Below are 22,030 nucleotides of genomic sequence, written 5' to 3' on the forward strand. Positions count from 1 at the left end.
AGGACACAGATTTAAGGTGATTGGCAAAAGAACCAAAGGTGATGCAAGAAAAAACGTTTTTAAGGCAGTGAGTGGTTAAGATCTGGAACTCACTGCCCAACAGGTTGGTGGAGGCAGACGCAATTTTATTTTTCAAAAGCGAGTTGGATAAGTATCTGAATGAAAAAATGTGCAGGGCTACAGGGAAAGGGCAGGGGAGTGGGACTAGCCAAGAGTCGGCATGGGTTCAACGGGCCGAATGGCCTTCTTCCCTGCTGTAACCATTCTATGATTCTAAAGGCAGCAAGAGATCAAAAGATTAAGTACAGCAAGGGATTAAAAGACTAGGAAGTACAGCCTTGCTTTAAAGTATATTTTAATGTTGCATGATTTCTAACAGTTAAACAACCTTACAAGATTAAAAAAAATAAAGTACAGATGAGCCCAAAGAATATTATAATTAAAAAAAAACATTACTAGCTGATCTCCCAAGGCAATGGCCACAGATAGTCTGGAGCATGGTCATAATTGTTAGCTGCTAGAATGGAGTGGTGTTTAACTAGCCCGGTCCCTTTAAGGAAATTAGACGCTAATTGCTGAAGGACCTTTCTGTGGATTGCTTGGTGCTTGTAAATCTCCAGTTATCAAGATCAGAAAAATCAGCAGGACATGGTCGATTCCCCATGTCTATTTTAAAATATTGTTTAGTTAAAATGTGACAGTAATGTGTGATGAACATGTTAGATGAATGGTGGGGGGGGGGAAGCACTTAGCAGCACAATTATAGATTTTGTCATTCCAAATTTGGGTTGTGTCTGGAAAGATTGCGCAGTACAACACTATAAAGCGTAGTATTTGGTGGCTCCAGATCCATCACAGGTGGGCGTAATGGGCTCCTCTTTCGGTGGTGATACAGGTACATTTTCCCAGTCACCATCAACCCCTTGTGCCTTTTTTACAATTAGGCAGCCTGGGCAGCGGTTCAGCTAACTGCCCTCGAGGGCATCACAACAGAGCACGATCCTGCCATCCGCACAGACACAGTTCCACCAGGGCCTCCTGTTTCAAGGTCAGCAATAGAACTTCCAAATGAATTTTCTGCTCCATTGCCCAGGACACTGCTGCCATCTCCATAACCATTGCAAGATTAACAAACTCAGCAGGACCAGGAACTGAACCTGGGACCTCCCCTGCTTTGTGCTCAGTACCACACTATATATGATAGATTTATGTTGGGGGGAGGGGGGAGAGAAACCACAGAAAGAGAGGGAAAAAGGGAGAAAGAGAGCACTATAGAAAATAAAACAGTGAGCTAATGAATATGAATATAAACCAAGCATTCAAGCTACAATCTGTGGGGCATATTTGTTCCACGAGCCTTGCCAAAACACTGGTGAATCACCATCCTGCAGCACCAGTGTCCACTCAGTTTCTATAATTGTTGTCTTATGTGCAGGGTTCAGTTCATCTGCTTGAATTTGGCAGGACTAGCAATTTGGAAAGGTCTGTTCTCAGCACTGTTCCCTCATTGGTAAATAAATCCTAAATCCTGAACCAATGAAGGTGTAGCAAGGAGAACAGCACTTCAAACTGCCAGTCCTGCCAAATTCAAGCAGATGAACCATGCAGCATTAAAAAAGGAAATTAAAAACAGAATTTACTTTTGGGTGTGGGCTTTTATATGTTCTATCTACAATTGTTAATTAAGTCTGTCAAGAAACTGAGCAGCACAATAACATTTATATCTACAGTATTGCACCACAATCAAATAAAATTTTCATTTAGCAAACAATGGTTAGCAACAGCTTTGGAACAAGATCATTATAGATGAGCAAGGCTATTCGGCCTATCTTAGTTTCAGCTATCCAAAACGATTCTATTACAATATCTTTGTTTGCAGGCTACTAAAACAACCCCCCCCAAAAAAAATCTAGACCTCTCTGCAATAAAGATCATGTTAAATGGAGTTACAAAGGTATGTAAAATGTTTACCTTGCACGCAATAATATGCAAAAACACAAAATTACAATAATGACACATTTTAGGACATCCTCAAAAAAGTTAATGTCATTTTCTCGTGAAGCCAGACGGCCCTTTTAGATACATTATCAGCTCCACTTCTCCATTTTGTTTTGCAAATTAAGACGCAAACAAAACCATTAACCAGTTGTAGGTGAATGCAACCCAGCATTGCTCAGTATGGATTCCCAGATCCGTGGATAAATTTGTAGTAACGACAGAAGCAAATGTGTTTTCCACAAATGCACACATCAACTCCTGACAATCAGATTTGTTTTGAAACTATGCAAAGTATTTTGCTTACCTGCTAAGACTGCAATCCCAAACTTTTAATCTCAAGCCAATGAGACGATTTGTCCAATCTAGTCCTTCAAGGCCACTTTAACTCGTGGGTGTATTTTTTTCAGAGTTAAAGGACAAATCCTTCAAACAAAGACCCAAAGTTTACTTTTCTAACTGATAGCTGTGAGAGATTGTGCACTTTGATACCATCCCATCCGGGTCATCCACACACCTGAGCCAGGTAAACTGTGAGAATGTCCATGGCCTGAAGCACAGGCTTTTAACTGTGAGACAAAAAGTTAAATCCCAAATACCTCCTCTCGGTCACTGCATTTTTTGCATCCTTTTCGCTGAAAGCAAATCACCTCCCATCCGACTCACTCCGCGGCACCGCAACCTGTCCGCATCTCCTGCCCCGTCCTGTCAATCAGGCAGGTCCGCAGATTCTGATTGGTCGGCCGCCCAGTCCCTCCCCCCGGCAGGCCGCTGGCCCCGCCCACCATCCACTTGCACTCACCTGCCGCTCAGTTACAGCGCCGCGCTGCGGCCGCCCGGGACACAGCAAGAGCGGCGCGCAAAGACTTCGGGGAACTGTAGTTCGCGTCGGAGCCTTCCGGCAAGGGAGCGGTTCCCGCGAAACTACAACTCCCAGAGCACACCGCGGCTTTAGGCGCATGCGCCGGGAGGCATTATTTTTTCGAATCAATGGCGGCAAGGTGGGTGCTGCGCGACAGAAAGTGTGTGAGGCTGAAGGGAGTGATGGTCCGCGGGCCCGAGCCCGGCCGGAGCTCTGTCTCACGGGCTTGTTGAGAGGCTGTAGCCAAGCTGGGGGGGGGGAGGGTCCGGCCTTGGTTACCGGTGAGCTGGCTAGCGCCGATCAGCAACCTCGGGCCGAGCCCGCACAGGTGGTGAGCAATGTGCTGCGCCTGGGCCTTTCTCACTGAACATTCCCTGCGCCAAAATAACAGCACAACCGCACCGTAATCCGTGCTGGCGTGTCCATTCAATGGGTCGGTTGCATTGCCCAGCGCAAGATTGTGAAGGAGATTGACAGGGTAGATGCTGAGGATGTTTCCCCTGGCTGGAATGTGGAACTGGAGGGCACAGTCTCAGGATAAGGGGTAGGCCATTTAAGACAGATGAGGAGGAATTTTTTCACTCGGAGGGTTATGAATCTTTGGAATTCTCTGCCTCAGAGAGCTTTGGATGCTGAGTCTCTGAATATATTCACGGCTGAGATTTTTGGAGTCTAGAGGAATCAAGGGATATGGAGATCGGGCGTGAAAGTGGAGTTGAGGTCGATGATCAGCTATGATCTTATTGAATGGCGCAGCAGGCTCTAGGGGCTGTATGGCCTACTCCTGCTCCTATTTCTCATGTGCTATATGAGCCTTTCAGACTAGTAAGGTCTCGGATTCCACCCAATTGTGTCGTGCTAAAAGCGGCAGGAGATTTGCAACTGGCCTCAGCAGCCCAAGATTAAGAAGGGAAAGCGGGTTAGCTGGGGGGATGATATCGGGCAGACTGCTCTCCTGATCACTATCCAGGGGTTGCTGCTGGGACTTCCAGTGAGGACAAGTGGGTGCTTGTGGAACCAAACCCATAATGAGTCAGTGGGGCTGAAATTCAGGGTTCAGATAGGGCCCTCAACCGCCAGTTTGCGGCGGCCAATTGCCACTGATTTCTGGTCGAATGGATTCCGCAAGCTAAATGAAGCAGGGTTTTTTCTGGCAGTCCCCACTTCCACCCTGCTGCTGCCGAGCGGTCGGAAGTGCGTGCACCACCAGGTCTTCCCACCACTCTCCATATTCATGCTAAAAAATCGAATCCCCGCTGAGCGGTGCACCCAACAACTTTTTCTGTCGGTGCACCTTCTATTCTCACTGCGAGCCCTGGCTGTGTGGTGGCCAATAAAGGCAAGGGCCCACTGCCGCAGCCACCATTTTAGTTTTTTGCTGGCCGACTTCCACGTTGGCCGGATTATTGTGCTACCCGGGTTCGGCAGGCCTCTTGGGTGCGAGGTCGCTGGCCTGGCCGAAACCCTCCCTGGTGGCCCAGTGCCTGATCCTAAATAATGGCCGAATATCTCCACTTCAAACCAGGAGAGATATGTGGCGATGCAGACACGCAGTGACATCACCGCTCCGTTGCTGAGTGACAGTGGCAGAGAATCTATCCCGCCTCCATATCCGCCCCTCACCAGCACTTACCACCGCACTTCCACTGCCATTATGACCGACTTCCGGTCCGCTCTGGAAAAAAAAAGTACAAAGACCTGAATATCGGTCAAGAGTCCACTTCTTCTGAGACGGCAGTAAAACACTTAAAAAAAAAAAATAGTAAGTGTGCCAGCTTTCAGGCAGGTCTGAATTTTGACCCCAGTGTCTTACTGGAGGGAAATTAGGGGGTTAATATTTCAGAAGGGGAACCTGCTGGAGTATTTTGTTGAAAGACTGATGAGGAGCTTTAAAGCTTCTCTTTGAGGGATGGGGGAAGCATGTTAACCAAGCACATAGAATGAAGTTTGGAGGTGTGGCTGGAAGTTAGTGTTTAGCAGAACAGCAAAAATATTAATTTGCTAGAAGAATAAATGACTCGGGCAAAATATTTTTAAAATGTTTTGGTTTTTATTTTGTACATATTGGAAACATTGTAAAAAATCTGGTTGGGTAAAATTCCTTTCTCTGTTTTGTTTATATGCTGAATTTTAGCTAATTTATTGCAGACTGTTTCAACTCTTGCAAATATATTTTCTTCCCTGCTTCTGTGATGAGTAATGTTTGGCATGTATTATCTGAACAGCCAGTGAAGAGCATTAAAATTATTACTCTGAGAGCTTGGGATCATCCCTTCCATTTTGTTGAATCTGTTTACAGGTGGTCTATCTGAGCAGTAAAGTGTTTAAGCACTATAAGTACACGCTAAAGTAAATGTTGGTCCCCTGGAGGATGAGATTGGGGAATTAATCATGGGGAACAAGGAAATGGCAGAGACTTTGAACAGAGAGGGAGGAACTTAATACAATCACTATCACTAAAGAAGTAGTGCTCAGTAAAATAATGGGATTAAAAGTGGACAAGTCCCCTGGCTTGCATCCTAGAGTCCATCAATCAGTGGCTGCAGAGACAGTGGATGCATTGGTTGTAATCTATCAAAATTCCCTGGATTCTGGGGAGGTCCCTCCAGATTGGAAAACGGCAAATGTAATGCTCCTATTTAAAAAAGGAGGCAGCCAAAAAGGAAACTATAGACCAATTAGCCTAATATCTGTCATTGGGGAAAATGCTGGAGTTTATTATGAAGGAAGCAGTAGCGGGACATTTGGAAAAGCATAATCAATCAAGCAGAGTCAACATGGTTTTATGAAAAGGAAATCAAGTTTGATAAATTTGCTGGAGTTCTTTGAGGATGTAACGAGCAGGGTGGATGAGGGGGAACTAGTGGATGTGGAGTATTTGGATTTCCAGAAGGCATTCGAGAAGGTGCCACATAAAAGGTTAATGCACAACATAAAAGCTCACAGGGTTGGGGGTAATATATTAGCATGGATAGAGGGTTGGCTAACTAACAGAAAACAGAGTCGGGATAAATGGGTCATTTTCCAGTTGGCAAACAGTAACCAGTAGAGTGCCACAGGGATCAGTGCTGGGACCTCAACTATTTACAATCAATATTAATGACTTGGATGAAGGGACCGAGTGTAATGTAGCCAAGTTTGCTGATGATACAAAGATGGGAGGAAAAGCAAGTTCTGAGAAGGACACAAAAAATCTGCAAAGGGATATAGACAGGCAAAAGTGAGTGGGCAAAAATTTGGCAGATAGAGTATATTGTAGGAAAATAGGAGGTTATCTATCCCCTTTGGCAGAAATAAATAAAAAAGCAGATTATAATTTAAATGGAGAAAAATTGCTAAGTTCTTCAGTACAGATGGACCTGGGGGTCCTTGTGCATGAAACACAAAACGTTAGTATGCAGGTACAGCAAGTAATCAGAAAGGCAAATGGAATGTTGGCCTTTATTGCAAGGGGGGATGGAGTATAAAAGTAGGGAAGTCCTGCTACAACTGCACAGGGTATTGGTGAGGCCACACCTGGAGTACTGCGTGCAGTTTTGGTCTCCATATTTAAGAAAGGATATACTTGCATTGGAGGCTGTTCAGAGAAGGTTTACTAGGTTGATACCGGAGATGAGGGAGTTGACTTATGAAGATAGGTTGGGTCAATACTCCTTGGAGTTCAGAAGAATGAGAGGTGATCTTACCGAAACATATAAGATAATGAGAGGGCTGGACAAGATGGATGCAGAGAGTATATTTCCACTCACGGGGGAAACTATAAGCTGGGGGCATAGTCTCGGAATAAGGGGCTGCCCATTTAAAACAGAGATGAGGAGCAATTTCTTCTCAGAGGGTTGTAAATCTGTGGAATTCACTGCCTCAGAGAGCTGTGGAGGCTGGGTCATTGAATATATTTAAGGCGGAGATAGACAGACTTTTGAGCAATAAGGGAATAAAGGGTTATGGGGAGCGGGCAGGGAAGTGGAACTGAATCCATGATCAGATCAGCCATGATCTTATTAAATGGCGGAGCAGGCTCGAGGGGTCAAATGGCCGACTCCTGTTCCTATTTCTTGTGTTCTTGTGTTCTTACTGTTGTTTTTGATATTGAAGCACAGAATTTTGCAGCACAGAAAAAAATACTTTGATTTATATAGAGCCTTTCATAAATCAGGACGTCCAAAGTGCTTCACAGCCAATGACGTACATTTAAAGTGTACTCGTTGTAACGTGGGAAATGTGACAGCCAATTTGTGAACATCAAGGTCCCACAAATAGCAATGAGAAAATGACTAGAACATCTTTTTAAGTTTTGATTGGGAGATAAATATTGGCCAGGACACTGGGATGAACTCCCCTGCTCTTCAAAATAATACCATGGGAATTTTTTACGTCCACCTGAGAGGGCAGATTGGGCCTCAGTTTAACGGAAAGACAGTACCTCTGACAGTACAGCACTCCTTCAGTGCTTCACTAGAGTACCAGCCTAGATTTATGCATGCTCTTTCAAAGTGCTGGCACAGGCACGATGGGCCAAATAATTTCCTGTGCTATACAATCTATTATGTCATTGTATTGATGCACAGATACTTCAAAACCTTTCCCAGTAATGTTCCATGAGGGTTTGATTTTCCTTTGAGAAGGAGTTTTCACTAACTATATTTTCAGCCCAAAGGCCTTATGCAAAGATGACTCACTAACCTTTAATGTGTTTTTATTTGTCTATGAACAGTAGACCATGCTGACCTCATTGAGACTGATCGGGAGCAGTTACTTAGTCCCACCGTCTGAGGATGCTTCTTTGAAATGAAGAATTGGTGGATGGTGATGGAACCCATTGATATCTAAGGAGCTAATGTGAGAGGCAGGCGCAGTGACTTAAGGTATTCTAGGAACTTTGAGCTCCAGTTTAAATCCTGTCAAAGCAGTAACCTGCCAGAATAAATAGCAGGAATTATTTTGTGTACACATTATAGGGCTTCATTTCTGCTGTTAGTGCACTGATTGATGCGTTTAAATATTATCCAGTTAACCGCATTAAAGATCTGTTGACAAGTTAATGACTGTATTAAAATACCGTCAGAGGGTTTTAATGTAACTTCTTTGAGAAAATGATTATATCTATTTAGGTATAATTGTTGCTCTTTGTGTAAAACTAGATTTCTAAATCCACCCTGGCAAGTGTCCTCTTTTTCCTCCCCCTCTCCCTGTGCCCAGGTTCAGTGATGAGTAATGTTTGGCATGTATTATCTGAACAGCCTGTGAGGAGCATTAAGATAATTACTCTGAGAACTTGGCATCTTACTTTATGTTTTGCTAATTCTATTTATAAGCTTTGTAGGGGTAGGAAGGTGTTTAGAATGGCTCTAGCATGTCTGCGCTACACCATTTTCTTAGCCATGTAACCATAATGTACTGTAGGTCTGAGTTTTCAACCTACAGTCTGCTTAATATATAAAACCCTCCTGGGGTTGAGCCATGTCGCTGTGGCTCTTTTGTGCAGCTGATTGGCGCAGTGGGTGCGCAGATTGAACATTCATCTCTGGACCTCCGTATCAAAGGCAGTTATCGTTGGCTGCACTTATATTGCAACTGTAGCATCAGTGCAAGGTGGCTCAGCTTTGCACTGCTCAGAGGTTGTCATGGAAACCAGGCGTCTGCAGGAGGGAACCTCACTCCACTTCTCTGTACTGAGAGTTTGAGCCCTGATTCCAGTATTTACATAGCAAGTTCTGATGTGAAGGAAGTCCGCTTGGCCCTCGTGCTGCAGTTGCTGTCAATGGAGCCACTAATAGAGGAAAGCTTTCTTCCATGTTCTCCTATGTCTTTACGGGCCTAAGTGAAATGAGTTTGGGAAATCTTAAATGCAGCCTTATTGAAGGTGCACTCATTGTGTAAAGCGACAATGGAAATGCTCTTTCCCTCCCCGCCCCCCAACCCTTCACCTACCCCAATAATCTGGAATTTCACATGATGGTGCCACATGGCACAACAACATTGCATTTGTTCATTTTTTCTCGTGAATTGAATAACTGTGTTTTATAATTGTCTGGGTTCCTGTACTGAAGACACTGCTGCATCATGTGTGTAAGACCAAAATTTGGTGTCTCCATTAACCACAAGTTTCCGTTGCCCACACATAGGGATAGGGCTTCATACAGCAGATAATTGATGTTTAATTGAACTTTTAAATGCAGAACAGATTTCCAGTAAATTGACCATGTTTGGAGAGGATATTGGAATATACCTCTATCTTTGCTGAATCCATTCACTGACCACATTTGGACAGTGGAAGTTTTGATAATGATGCACGTGCCTGCTTCTGATACCTGTGCTCGGCCACTTTGTCAGCACAGCCATACAACTAACAGTTACATCAGTGAAGGAGGTTTCAGGGTTTTCTTTTACCCTGCGGAATATATAGCCTCACAGGATTGAGCAAACCGGTATTATCATGTGTTCCCAACTTGGAGTAGGAAAGAATCTTCAAAAAGACCCAGTGTGCTTTTCATTAGTGAATCACACAAGTGACGGCACAATATTTTTCCAGTGCTGTGATCTTTTGAGTTCTGAATGGTCCTCTAAAGAAAATAAAAGCTTTATCCCTTGTGTCAAAATCCAACCGAGCAAATTCTCACTTATAACTACGACTTCTTTTTGTTTGAACAGTGCCCTCTGATGACGTCATTGGGGATTGGTTGGGAGGAGGTTCTGAATCTCACCATGTGAATATATCCAGTTCAAATGAAGAATCAAAGGTTAACGATTACACGGATTAGTGTTAAAGGCACCATGTGAGAAGTGTACAAAGTCTAGAGGGAATGATGGGCACAAGCGATGGCTGTAGATTTGAATCTATTGCTGAGCAATGTTTAAAACCACGCAAGACTAACATGCGCAGGTATTGTACTAGTTTAAAAACAATCAGTATATTTTTTTTGTTAAAAACTAGGTGAATGTTTCCAATCCTATTCCTGGTTCTGTGATGAGTAATGTTTGGCATGTATTAACTGAACAGCAATGATGTCCGTTCAACTCGTTGCTCTGAGAGTTTAGAATATTTCCTTCCGGTTTGTAGAATCTGTTCATAGGTCATATTATTCTGGATAGTAAAAGTATTCATAATGTCTCAAGCATGTGTGTCTAATGATGCTGTAAGTGGAGGTTTTCAATGTGTGTACTGTACATAGAAACATAGAAAATAGGTGCAGGAGTAGGCCATTCGGCCCTTTGAGCCTGCACCACCATTCAATAAGATCATGGTTGATCATTCACCTCAGTACCCCTTTCCTGCTTTCTCTCCATACCCCTTGATCCCTTTAGCTGTAAGGGCCATATCTAACTCCCTCTTGAATATATCCAATGAACTCGCATCAACAACTCTCTGCAGTAGGGAATTCCACAGGTTAACAACTCTGAGTGAAGAAGTTTCTCCTCATCTCAGTCCTAAATGGCTTAGCCCTTATCCTTAGACTATGTCCCCTGGTTCTGGACTTCCCCAACATCGGGAACATTCTTCCTGCATCTAACCTGTCCAGGCCCGTCAGAATTTTATATGTTTTTATGAGATCCCCTCTCATCCTTCTAAACTCCAGTGAATACAGGCCCAGTCGATCCAGCCTCTCCTCATATGTCAGTCCTGCCATCCCGGGAATCAGTCTGGTGAACCTTCGCTGCACTCCCTCAATAGCAAGAACGTCCTTCCTCAGACACGGATTAGGAGACCAAAACTGAACACAATATTCCAGTTGAGGCCTCGCTAAGGCCCTGTACAATTGCAGTAAGACCTCCCTGCTCCTATACTCAAATCCCCCAGCTATGAAGGCCAACATACCATTTGCCTTCTTCACCGCCTGCTGTACTTGCATGCCAACTTTCAATGACTGATGTACCATGACACCCAGGTCTCGTTGCACCTCCCCTTTCCTAATCTTCCGCCATTCAGATAATATTCTGCCCTCGTGTTTTTGCCCCCAAAGTGGATAACCTCACATTTATCCACATTATACTGCATCTGCCACTTGTTTGCCCACTCACCTAACCTGTCCAAGTCACCCTGCAGCCTTTTAGCGTCCTCCTCACAGCTCACACCGCCCCCCAGCTTAGTGTCATCTGCAAACTTGGAAATATTACACTCAATTCCCTCATTCAAATCATTAATGTATATTGTAAATAGCTGGGATCTCAGCACTGAGCCCTGCGGCAACCCACTAGTCACTGCCTGCCATTCTGAAAAGGACCCGTTTATCCCGACTCTGCTTCCTATCTGCCAACCAGTTCTATATCCATGTCAGTACATTACCCCCAATACCATGTACTTTAATTTTGCACACCAATCTATTGTGTGGGACGTTGTCAAAAGCCTTTTGAAAGTCCAAATACACCACATCCACTGGTTCTCCCTTGTCCACTCTACTAGTTACATCCTCAAAAAATTCTAGAAGATTTGTCGAGCAGGATTTCCCTTTCATAAATCCATGTTGACTTGGACCGATCCTGTCACTGCTTTCCAAATGTGCTGCTATTTCATCTTTAATAATTGATTCCAACATTTTCCCCAATACTGATGTCAGGCTAACTGGTCTATAATTACCCGCCTTCTCTCTCCCTCCCTTCTTAAAAAGTGGTGTTACATTAGCTACCCTCCAGTCCATAGGAACTGATCCAGAGTCGATAGACTGTTTGAAAATGATCACCAATGCATCCACTATTTCTAGGGCTACTTCCTTAATTACTCTGGGATGCAGACTATCAGGCCCCGGGGATTTATTGGCCTTCAATCCCATCAATTTCCCTAACACAATTTCCCACCTAATAAAGATTTCCTTCAGTTCCTCCTTCTCACTAGACCCTCGGTCCCTTAGTATTTCCGGAAGCTTTGTCTTCCTTCGTGAAGACAGAACCAAAGTATTTGTTTAACTGGTCTGCCATTTCTTTGTTTCCATTATAAATTCACTTGAATCTGACTTCAAGAGACCTACGTTTGTCTTCACTAATCTTTTTCTCTTCACATATCTATAGAAGCTTTTGCAGTAATTTTTATGTTCCCTGCAAGCTTCCTCTCGTACTCTATTTTACCCCTCCTAATTAAACCCCTTGTCCTCCTCTGCTGTATTATAAAATTCTCCCAGTCCTCAGGTTTGCTGCTTTTTCTGGCCAATTTATATGCCTCTTCCTTGGCTTTAACACTATCCTTAATTTCCCTTGTTATCCACAGTTGAGCCATCTTCCCCATTTTATTTTTACTCCAGACAGGGATGTACAATTGTTGAAGTTCATCCATGTGATCTTTAAATGTTTGCCATTGCCTATCCACCGTCAACTCTTTAAGTATCACTCGCCAGTCTATTTTAGCCAATTCACGTCTCATACCATCGAAGTTACCTTTCCTTAAGTTCAGGACCCTAGCCTCTGAATTAACCGTGTCACTCTCCATCTTAATAAAGAATTCTACAATATTGTTATTCGTATTTTTCCATCTTGTTATTTTGCTAAAAGGAACTAATAGCTCTCAAATGTAGTTTAGGTTTCTGTTTCCCTTAACCTTTACCCTACTGAGCATTCAGGGCTATGTTGAAATTAAGCAGGCCAAATATAGTGATGTGTTCATTAAAGATGGAATAGTCAGCAATTTGGAGCAGGATAGGGCGCAATGTCACTTTTGATGGTGAATACATCACTCCTCTCGTCTCAGTCCGAAGGTTGTGGGTTTGAGGTCCACGTCGGGACTGGAGCACTGAATCTAGACTGATGCTTCAGTGCAGCACTCAGATCTGAATTGGCCAACACTGGTCTCTCAACGGATGCCATCAAAGCAGATCAATATATCATTCACATTGTTGCTGTTTGAGATTTTCCTGTGTTTAAATGGCTACCCTATTTGCCTACTTAACAGTCACTGTTCTTCTAAGTAATTGATTGTATGTCAAGTGCATGGAGATGTCTACGACATAAGGCCTTGTGTGAAGTTACTTCATGCACCATGTCAGCGCACTATTTATGATGGGCAACTGGGTGGCACAATGCATGTAGGTACAGGCCTTGCCATTCTGGGACCTGTGCTCAGTCCAGCCCACCATGATGGGTAGAAAGTGGCTGCAAGAGTAATGTGCTTTGGCAGTCTCCATTCAGTGGTGAATGGGCTTGGGCCTACAACACAGAATCGGCTCTCATATGCTACCAATTGGGAGTGACACTCAGACAAGCCACAGTAATGTTATGTTATTGAAGGTAATTGACAGAAGAACCAAAGGCTGCATGAGGGGGAAAAAAAACTGCAGCGAGTTGTTGTGATCTGGAATGCACTGCCTGAAAGGGTGGTGGAAGCAGATTCAATAATAACTTTCAAAAGAGAATTGAATAAGTACTTGAAAGGGGTAAATTTAAGGACAATAGTGAAAGATTGGGGAATGGGACTAACTGGATAACTCTTTTAAAGTCAGTACAGATGTGATGGACCAAATGGCTTTGTTGTGTGCTGCATTATTCCATAATGTGAAGGCTGTCATTGTGTTGTTGCACTTGCCCAATAACGTTCCCTGGGGGTTTGCTATTCCTTTGAGAAGGAGTTTTCACTAACAGTCCCTTTTCAGCCCAAGCGTCTTATCCAAAGACGGCTCACTAACCTTTAATGTGTTTTTATTTGTCTATGAACAGTAGACCTTGCTGACCTCATTGAGACTGATCGAGAGCAGTTACTTAGTCCCACCGTCTGAGGATGCTTGTTTGAAATGAAGAATCGGTGGATGGCGATGGAACTCATTGATGTTTGAGGAGATAATGTGACTTAAGGTACAATACTGTCTGTATTCTTGGAACTTTGAGCAACAGTTTAAATCTTGTCAAAGCAGTAACCTGCCAGAATATAAAGCATGAATTATTTTGTACGCATTATAGGGCTTCATTTTTTTCTGTTAGTGCACTTATTGATGCATTTAAATATTATCCAGTTAATAGGTTAATCACATTAAATACCTGTTGACAGTTTAATGACTATTAAAATACTATCCAAAGGATATAATGTGACTGCTTTTAGAAAATGGTTATATATATTTTAGGTATAATTGTTGTTTTTTGTGTAAAACTAGATTTCTAAATCCACCCTGGCAAGTGCCCTCTTTCTCCTCCCCTCTCCCTGTGCCCAGGTTCAGTGATGAGTAATGTTTGGCATGTATTATCTGAACAGCCTGTGAGGAGCATTAAAATAATTACTCTGAGAGCTTGGCATCTTCCTTTATGTTTTGCTAATTCTATTTGCAAGCTTTGTAGGGGTAGGAAGGTGTTTCGAATGGGTCTGCGCTACACCGTTTTCTCAGCCATGCAACCATAATGTACTGTAGGTCTCAGTTTTCAACCTACAGTCTGCTGAATATATAAAACCCTCCTGGAGTTGAGCCGTGTCGCTGTGGCTCTTTTGTGCAGCTGATTGCCGCAGTAGGTGAGCAGACTGAACATTCATCTCTGGACCTCTGTATCAAAGACAGTTAGCTTTGGCTGCACTTATATTGCAACTGTAACATCAGTGCAAAGTGACTCGGCTTTGCACTGCTCAGAGGTTGCCATGTAAACCAAGCATCTGCGGGAGGGAACCTCACTCCACTTCTCTGCACTGAGAGTTTGGGCCCTGAATCCAGGATTTACATAGCAAGTTGGTGGGAAGGAAGTCCACTTGACACTTGTGCTGCAGTTGCTATTAGAGAAGGCACTAATAGAGGAAAGCTTTCTTCCTTGTTCCCCTATGTCTTTACAGGCCCGAAATGAGTTTGGGAAATCTTAAATGCAGTCTTATTAAATGTGCACTCATTGTATAAAGCTACAATGGAAACGCTCTTTTCTCTCTCTTCTCTCCACCCCACCCCCCTGTCCCAATGATCGGGAATTTTATATGATGGTGTCACATGGCACAACATCTTTGCATTTGTTCATTTTTTTCTTGTGAATTAAATAAGTGTTTTATAATTGTCTGAGGTCCTATACTATAGATACTGCTGGATCATGTGTATAAGACCAAAATTTGGTGTCTCCCATTATCCACCAGTTTCCGTTGCCCACACATAGGGCCCAAGTTTCCACACGATAAAAAAATGGGCGCCCCTCCAAGCTCTGCGCCCGTTTTTCGCGCCTAAAACGGCGCCGGAAAAAAAACTCGCGATTCTGGAGCGCCCTGCGGCTCCTTGTCTGTTTGGCGCGGCGCCCAGGGGGGGCGGAGCCTACACTCGCGCCGATTTTGTAAGTGGGAGGGGGCGGGTACCATTTAAATAAATTTTTTTCCTGCCGGCAACGCTGCGCGTGCGCGTTGGAGCGTTCGCGCACGCACAGTGTGAAGGAAACATTGGTACTCGGCCATTTTTGTAGTTCTTTGTAGCTGTTTAGTTTTTGAACATTTTTTAATAACAGCACATTGCCATCAGCACATCAGCACTGAGAAGGTTGCAGGAAGCCTCAGAAAGTTGAGGCAGCCGTTTCCCGACGACCTCCCCCTTTTGCCGTCGGGAAATGGCTCCTCAATTTCTGAGGCTTCTTGCAGCCTTCTGTCTCCTTCCCTCCCTCCCGCCGTCTGGAACGGCTCCCCCCCCCCCTCCCCCGCTGCGTTCGGTCGGTTGGTTGGGTCCCTCCCGCCCGCTCGCTTGCTCGCCGTCTCGAACGGCCCCCCCCCCCCCCCCCCCCGCGTTCGGTCGGTTGGGTCCCTCCCCGCTGTCTGGAACGGCTTCCTCCCCCCCCCCCCCTGCGTTCGGTCGGTTGGGTCCCTCCCCGCCGTCTTGAACGGCTTCCCTGCGTTCGGTCGGTCGGTTCCCTCCCGCCCGCCCGCCTTCGGGAACGGCTGCCTCGTTTTGTGAGGCTTGCTGCAGCATTCTTCCTGGCTGAAGCACTTTCACACAGGTAGGAAGATAGTTTATTTAATCTTTTCTTTGCTTATAAATGTTTATTCAGGTTGGATTTATTTGTATAATATTTGTACAAGTATAAATAAGGATTTATTGTCGAATTTAATGACTTCCCTTCCTCCCCCCCCCACCTCGTTCTGGACTCCTAATTTGTAACCTGCGCCTGATTTTTTAATGTGTAGAACAGGTTTTTTCAGTTCTACAAAAATCTTTGCTTGCTCCATTCTAAGTTAGTTTGGAGTACGTTTTCACTGTGGAAACTTTCAAATCAGGCGTCAGTGGCCAGACACGCCTCCTTTTGAAGAAAAAATTCTGTTCCAAAGTGGAACTGTTCTACCTGACTAGAACTGCAGAAAAAAAAATGTGGAGAATTGCGATTTCTAAGATAGTCCGTTCTCCACCAGTTGCTCCTAAAAATCAGGCGCAAATCATGTGGAAACTTGGGCCCTTAGAGATAGGGCTTTATACAGCAGATAATTGATGTTCAATCGAACCTTTTAAATGCAGAACAGAATTCAAGTAAGTTGACCATGTTTGGAGAGGATATTGGAATATACCTCTATCTTTTGCTGAATCCGTTCACTGATCATCGTATTTGGACGAAACATATAATGAGGGGGCTCGACAAGGTGGATGCAGAGAGGATATTTCCATTCATAGGGGGAAACTAAAACTAGGGGACAAAGTCTCAGAATAAGGGGCCGCCCATTTAAACCTGAGATGAGGAGGAATTTCTTCTCTCAGGCGGTTGTAAATCTGCCCCAGAGAGCTGGGTCATTGAATATATTTAAGGCGGAGATAGACAGATTTTTGAGCGATAAGGGAATAAAGGGCCAACCTAGTTTCTAACACAAAAAGGGCAGGAAAGTGGAGCTGAGTCCATGATCAGATCAGCATGATCTTATTGATGGCGAAGCAAGCTCGAGGGCCAAATGGCCTACTCCTGTCCTATTTCTTATGTTCTTATGACAGTGGAAGTTTTGATAAGTACTTGCTTCTGATACCTGTGCTCGGCCACTTTGTCAGCGCAGCCACACAACTAACAGCTACACAAGTGAAGGTTTCAGGGTTTTCTTTTACCCTGCGGAATATATAGCCCCACAGGGTTGAGAAAACCGGTATTAGCATTAGCCTACAACATGGAGCAGGAAAGAATTTTCAATAAGTCCCAGTGTCCTTTTCATTGGTGAATTGCACAAGTGACGGCATAATATTTTCCCAGTGTTGTGATCTTTGAGTTCTGAATGGCCCTCTAAAGAAAAGGTTTGCACAGCTTTATCCCTTGTGTCAGAATCCAACCGAGCCAATTCTCACTTATAACTTCAACTTCCTTTTGTTTGAACAGTGCCCTCTGATGACATCATTGGGGATTGGTTGGGAGGAGGTTCTGAATCTCACCGTGTGAATATATCCAGTTGAAATGAAACATTAAAGGTTAATGATTATATGGATTAGTATTAAAGGCACCATGTGAGAAGTGTACAAAGTCTAGAGGGAATGATGGGCACAAGCGGTGGCTGTAGATTTGAACCTATTGCTGAGCAATGTTTAAAACCACGCAAGACTAACATTGCATGAGTTTAATCAGTATATTTTTTTTTGTTGGAAACTAGGTTAATTTTTCCCTCCTATTCCTGGTTCTGTGATGAGTAATGTTTGGCATGTATTAACTGAACAGCAATGATGACCGTTCAAATCGTTGCTCTGAGAGTTTAGAATATTTCCTTCCGGTTTGTAGAATCTGTTCATGGATCATATTATCCTGGATAGTAAAAGTATTCATAATGCCTCAAGCACGTGTGTCTAATGATGCTCTAAGTGGAGGTTTTCAATGTGTATGTTGTCCGTTTGCTAATTTGCTAAAAAGAACTAATAGCTCTCAAATGTAGTTTAGGTTTCTGTTTCCCTTAACCTTTACCCTACTGAGCATACGGGGCTTTGTTGAAATTAAGCAGGCCAAATATAGTGACGAGTTCATTAAAGATGGAATAGGCAGCAATTTAGAGCAGGATAGGGCCCAATGTCACTTTTGTTGGTGAATACATCACTCCTCGCCTCTGTTCGAAGGTTGTGTGTTCGAGGTCCATGCCAGGACTGGAGCACTGAATCTAGACTGCCGCTTCAGTGCAGCACTCGGGTCTAATCTTGGTATTTGGCCAACACTGGTCTCTCAATGGGTGCCATCAAAACAGATCAATGGGTGAGATCTTCCTGTGCCAAAATGGCTGCCCTATTTGCCTGCATGACAGTCAGAGCTCTTCCAAGTAATTGATTGTATGTCAAATGCATGGAGATGTCTCTGACATAAGGCGTTGTGTGAAGTTACTTCATGCATCATGTCATCGTACTATTTATGATTGCAACTGGGAGGCACAGTGCATGTAGGCACTGACCTTGCCATTCTGGGAACTGTGTTCAGTCCAGCCCAAACTGGTGGGTAGAAATTGGCTGCAAGAGTAATGAGCTTGGGCAGTCTCCATTCAGTGGCTAATGGGCTTAGGCCTATGACACAAAATCGGCTCTCATTTGGTACCAGTTGGAAATGCCACTCAGACAAGCTACTCCAGTGCAAATAGTTTATTGAAAGTAATTGGCTAAGGAACCAGAGGCGACATGAGGGCGGGGGGGGAAATTATGTAGGGAGTTGTCGTGATCTGGAATGCACTGCCTGAAAGGGTGCTGGAATTGGATAAATATTTGAAGGGGTAAAATTTTCAGGGTAATACGAAAGATTAGGGGATGAACTAATTAGATAGCTCTTTCAGAGAGCCGGCACAGGCAGGGTGGGCCAAATGACCTCCTGTGCTGTACCAATCTATTGTATCATTGTGTTGATGCACAGATGCATCAAAACGTTTCCCAGTAATGTTCCATGGAGGTTTGATGTTCCTTTAAGAAGGTGTTTTCATTAACCATATATTTTCAATCCAAACATCTTATCCAAAGACGTCTCACTGACATTTAATGTGTTTTTATTTGTCTATGAACAGTAGATCATGCTGACCTCATTGAGACTGATTGAGAGGAGTTACTTAGTCCCACTGTCTGAGGATGTGGTGATGGAACCCATTGATGTCTGAGGAGCTAATGAGAGGCAGGCACAGTGACTTGAGGTACAATGCTGTCTGTATTCTAGGAATTTTGAGCAACAGTTTAAATCCTGTCAAAGCAGTAACCTGCCAGAATAAAGCAGGAATTATTTTGTACACATTATAGGGCTTCATTTCTGCTGTTAGTGCACTGATTGATGCATTCAAATATTATCCAGTTAACTGCATTAAAGATCTGTTGACAAGTTAATGACTGTATTAAAATACTAGGGATTTAATGTGACTGCTTTTAGAAAATGATTATATCTATTTAGGTATAATTGTTGCTCTTTGTGTAAAACTAGATTTCTAAATCCACCCTGGCAAGTGCCCTCTTTCTCCTCCCCTCTCCCTGTGCCCAGGTTCAGTGATGAGTAATGTTTGGCATGTATTATCTGAACAGCCTGAGGAGCATTAAGATAATTACTCTGAGAGCTTGGCATCTTCCTTTGTTTTGCTAATTCTTATTTGCATGCTTTGTAGGGGCAGTGAAGGTGTTTATAATGCTCTTATAATGGCTCTTGCATATATGCGCTACACCATTTTCTCAGCTTGCCTGGCCACATAGCCATAATGTACTGTAGGTCTCAGTTTTTAACCTGCAGTCTGCTGAATATATAAAACCCTCCTGGGGTTGAGCCGAGTTGCTGTGGCTCTTTTGTGCAGCTGATTGGCGCAGTGGGTGAGCAGACTGAACATTCATCTCTGGACATCAGTATCAAAGACACATCAGTGCAAAGTGGCTCGGCTTTGCACTGCTCAGAGGTTGTCATGTAAAGCAGGAGTCTGCGGGAGGGAACCTCACTCCACTTCTCTGCAGTGAAATGAGTTTGTGTGTAGAACCAAAAAATGTTGTCTTAATTACCCACCATTTTCCATTGTTCACCTGTGGGGATAAGGGCTTCATACAGCTGATAATGGACGTTCAGTCATATCTGTAACTGTAGAACGAATTTCCACTAAATTGATCTTGTTTGGAGTGTTTATCTTTGTTGAACCAAGTTGTTGGGATAAATTATGTGATCATGTGTCAGGCTGTCTGTGCGTACCCGAGTTGGAAGTTGTTCCTAACACTGTACAATACCATCGCCACAGAATGATGGTTTCAGTACACAAGGCAGGGACGAATATGTACAAATACACTTGAGGCAGGTCTGGTACTTGCTCATTAGATAACTGCACTGTGTGATTTGGTAGCAAGCAACATGGACCCAGATGTTCCCTGGATTAACTCCTGGACCATGCGGTGTCCAGCTAGACAAATAGTTTATCTTCTGGCAGCTTGGTAGAGAACAATACAGCCGTAAGAATTTCACAATTTGGCACAGGAACTCTATTGCCTGTGTTCTGGGAAGGAGAGTGGATGGTTTGATTAGATTTGTTTAGGTATGTTTAGATTATTTTGACGGGGTACTTTATTCATTGTGAAATTTGTTTCAGGTACTCAGGATTGCGGAACCGACCATTCACAAGCAATGCTGTCACTGACTCCAGATGTTTCCTACACCCTGCGTCTAGGGTCTTTGGATCTGAAGAGGCTTCCAGTCCCGTTATGGAGCTGAAAATTGTTCAACTATCCATGCGCTGACTCGGTCAGCTCAGAGATAGTGCTGCTGACTATAATATTTCATAGGCTGCCAAGAGGAAAGATCTGAAAAAGAGGCCCTGTGGTGGCTCTGCAGAATGTGCCTGACCCGAAATCCTTGGAGTAGACGGCAGTGTTGTCACGCTGCGCTATGTGCCTGTGCCGCACCCCTCTTGACTTTCTCAATTCTGCTGGGTCCTAGTGCCCATAATCTTTTGACCTTCCCAATTCTTGTCTGTGTCCCAATCCAGAATGTTAATGATCTTTAAGCCACATGAGAAAGCATTAACTTGTGTAGTGCATGTAAAATAAATACATTTAAATATGTTAATCCTGACTTGAGCTCTGTTAAATGTGACATGTAACGCTGCAGAGTGGTCACTGCCACAAAACATCTTTGGTATTTGACTTTGACTAAGTTCTGCATTACATTTGAATGCTCTAAGAGGGAACAGTACAACATATGTAATTGTCAGCCTTAGCTCAGTGGGCCATTCTGCCCCATATTACTGGCTTTAAAAAAAAAACCAGGCAGCAATGCGGAAATTCCAGCCCCTGACGAACAGCTTGCAAAGGTACATCTGCAGACAGATCCTCTGCCTATTCGTGGCGCTTGGCTCCTGGCTGTGGTTTATTGTCTGCTCCATGATTACATTTTGTTGTGTATCAAACATTATAATGATTCAGGAGACTTGTTGGACTACTGGAGCATGATCCTGACCCAGCAAGACAGCTGAAGCACTATTTCAGGATGTCTCGAGTGCAGATTATAAAACTGATGCCTCCATGCACCTCATTTGTCCATACACCTATCTGAAAACTCAAACCATGTCTCCCGAAGGTAACCCATCTTTTATTCTCCGGAGTGATTGTTCACAGCATTTTCCACTCTGCATGTGTGCCTGTTGGATAACATGCATGCACACTCGATCTGGTCGTGTGCGCAGTAGCTAAAAGTGTGGAGGTGGCATGTACCATCACATTCCACTTGGCTCTGTGAGGAGGTCAGGGTTGGTGGGAGGGGCGGGGGCGGGAGACGAGGTGGGGGTAGTTCAGGAGCTCTGAGAGCGGGTGAGAAAGTCAGGATTTGATGGGGATGGAAGAATACGATCCAGGTCGGGGGGGCGGGGGAAAGAGAGGGAAGATGAGAGCAAGAACATGATCCAGATGGGAAGATAGACCACCTCGGCCTGGATCACGTTCTCCCATCTCATTTTTACACCTGCACCACTTTTGCCCTCTCCTCCACCCCCGCGTTTCAAGGCAGCTCACTACCACCCTCACGAGCAACTCGGAATGGCTAATAAATACATTTTTAAAAATAGCGTATTCTAGTCTTGCAGCATGCATAACATTTGTTTTATTTGCTGGACTCGACTATTCCAATGTTCTCCTGGCCAGCATCCCATCTTCCACCCTCAAATGAACTTGAGCTCATCCAAAACTCTGCTGCACATTTTTTTAAATATTCGTTCATGGGATGTGGGCATCGCTGGCAAGGCCAGCATTTATTGCCATCCCTAATTGTTTTTGAATGTTGTCCTTCCTGTATCCACTGCAGTCCTTGTGCAGGAACTCCCACAGTGCTGTTAGGGAGGGAGTTCCAGGATTTTAACCCAGCGACAATGAAGGA

At 44.0% G+C, this 22,030-nt stretch overlaps 1 protein-coding gene and 1 long non-coding RNA gene across 2 annotated transcripts in view; one reads left to right on the forward strand and one right to left on the reverse strand.

Annotated features, from left to right (window-relative positions):
* LOC139278047 (aryl hydrocarbon receptor-like) overlaps positions 1-2,677 on the reverse strand; it is a 97,447-nt gene extending 94,770 nt beyond the window's left edge. The window contains exon 1 of the mRNA XM_070896713.1: positions 2,595-2,677. The gene's annotated coding sequence lies outside the window, so the exon portion shown is untranslated. The remainder of the gene's footprint in view (positions 1-2,594) is intronic.
* A 288-nt stretch (positions 2,678-2,965) lies between these two features.
* On the forward strand, positions 2,966-20,728 carry LOC139278048 (uncharacterized). Its single transcript, XR_011596202.1, has 6 exons — positions 2,966-2,996; positions 7,572-7,722; positions 9,509-9,740; positions 13,496-13,630; positions 18,714-18,836; positions 20,253-20,728. It is a non-coding gene; the product is annotated as an uncharacterized lncRNA (long non-coding RNA).
* Positions 20,729-22,030: the final 1,302 nt, after the last annotated feature.

Source organism: Pristiophorus japonicus, chromosome 13 (assembly GCF_044704955.1).
Source record: "Pristiophorus japonicus isolate sPriJap1 chromosome 13, sPriJap1.hap1, whole genome shotgun sequence".
Taxonomy (NCBI): Eukaryota; Metazoa; Chordata; class Chondrichthyes; family Pristiophoridae; genus Pristiophorus; species Pristiophorus japonicus.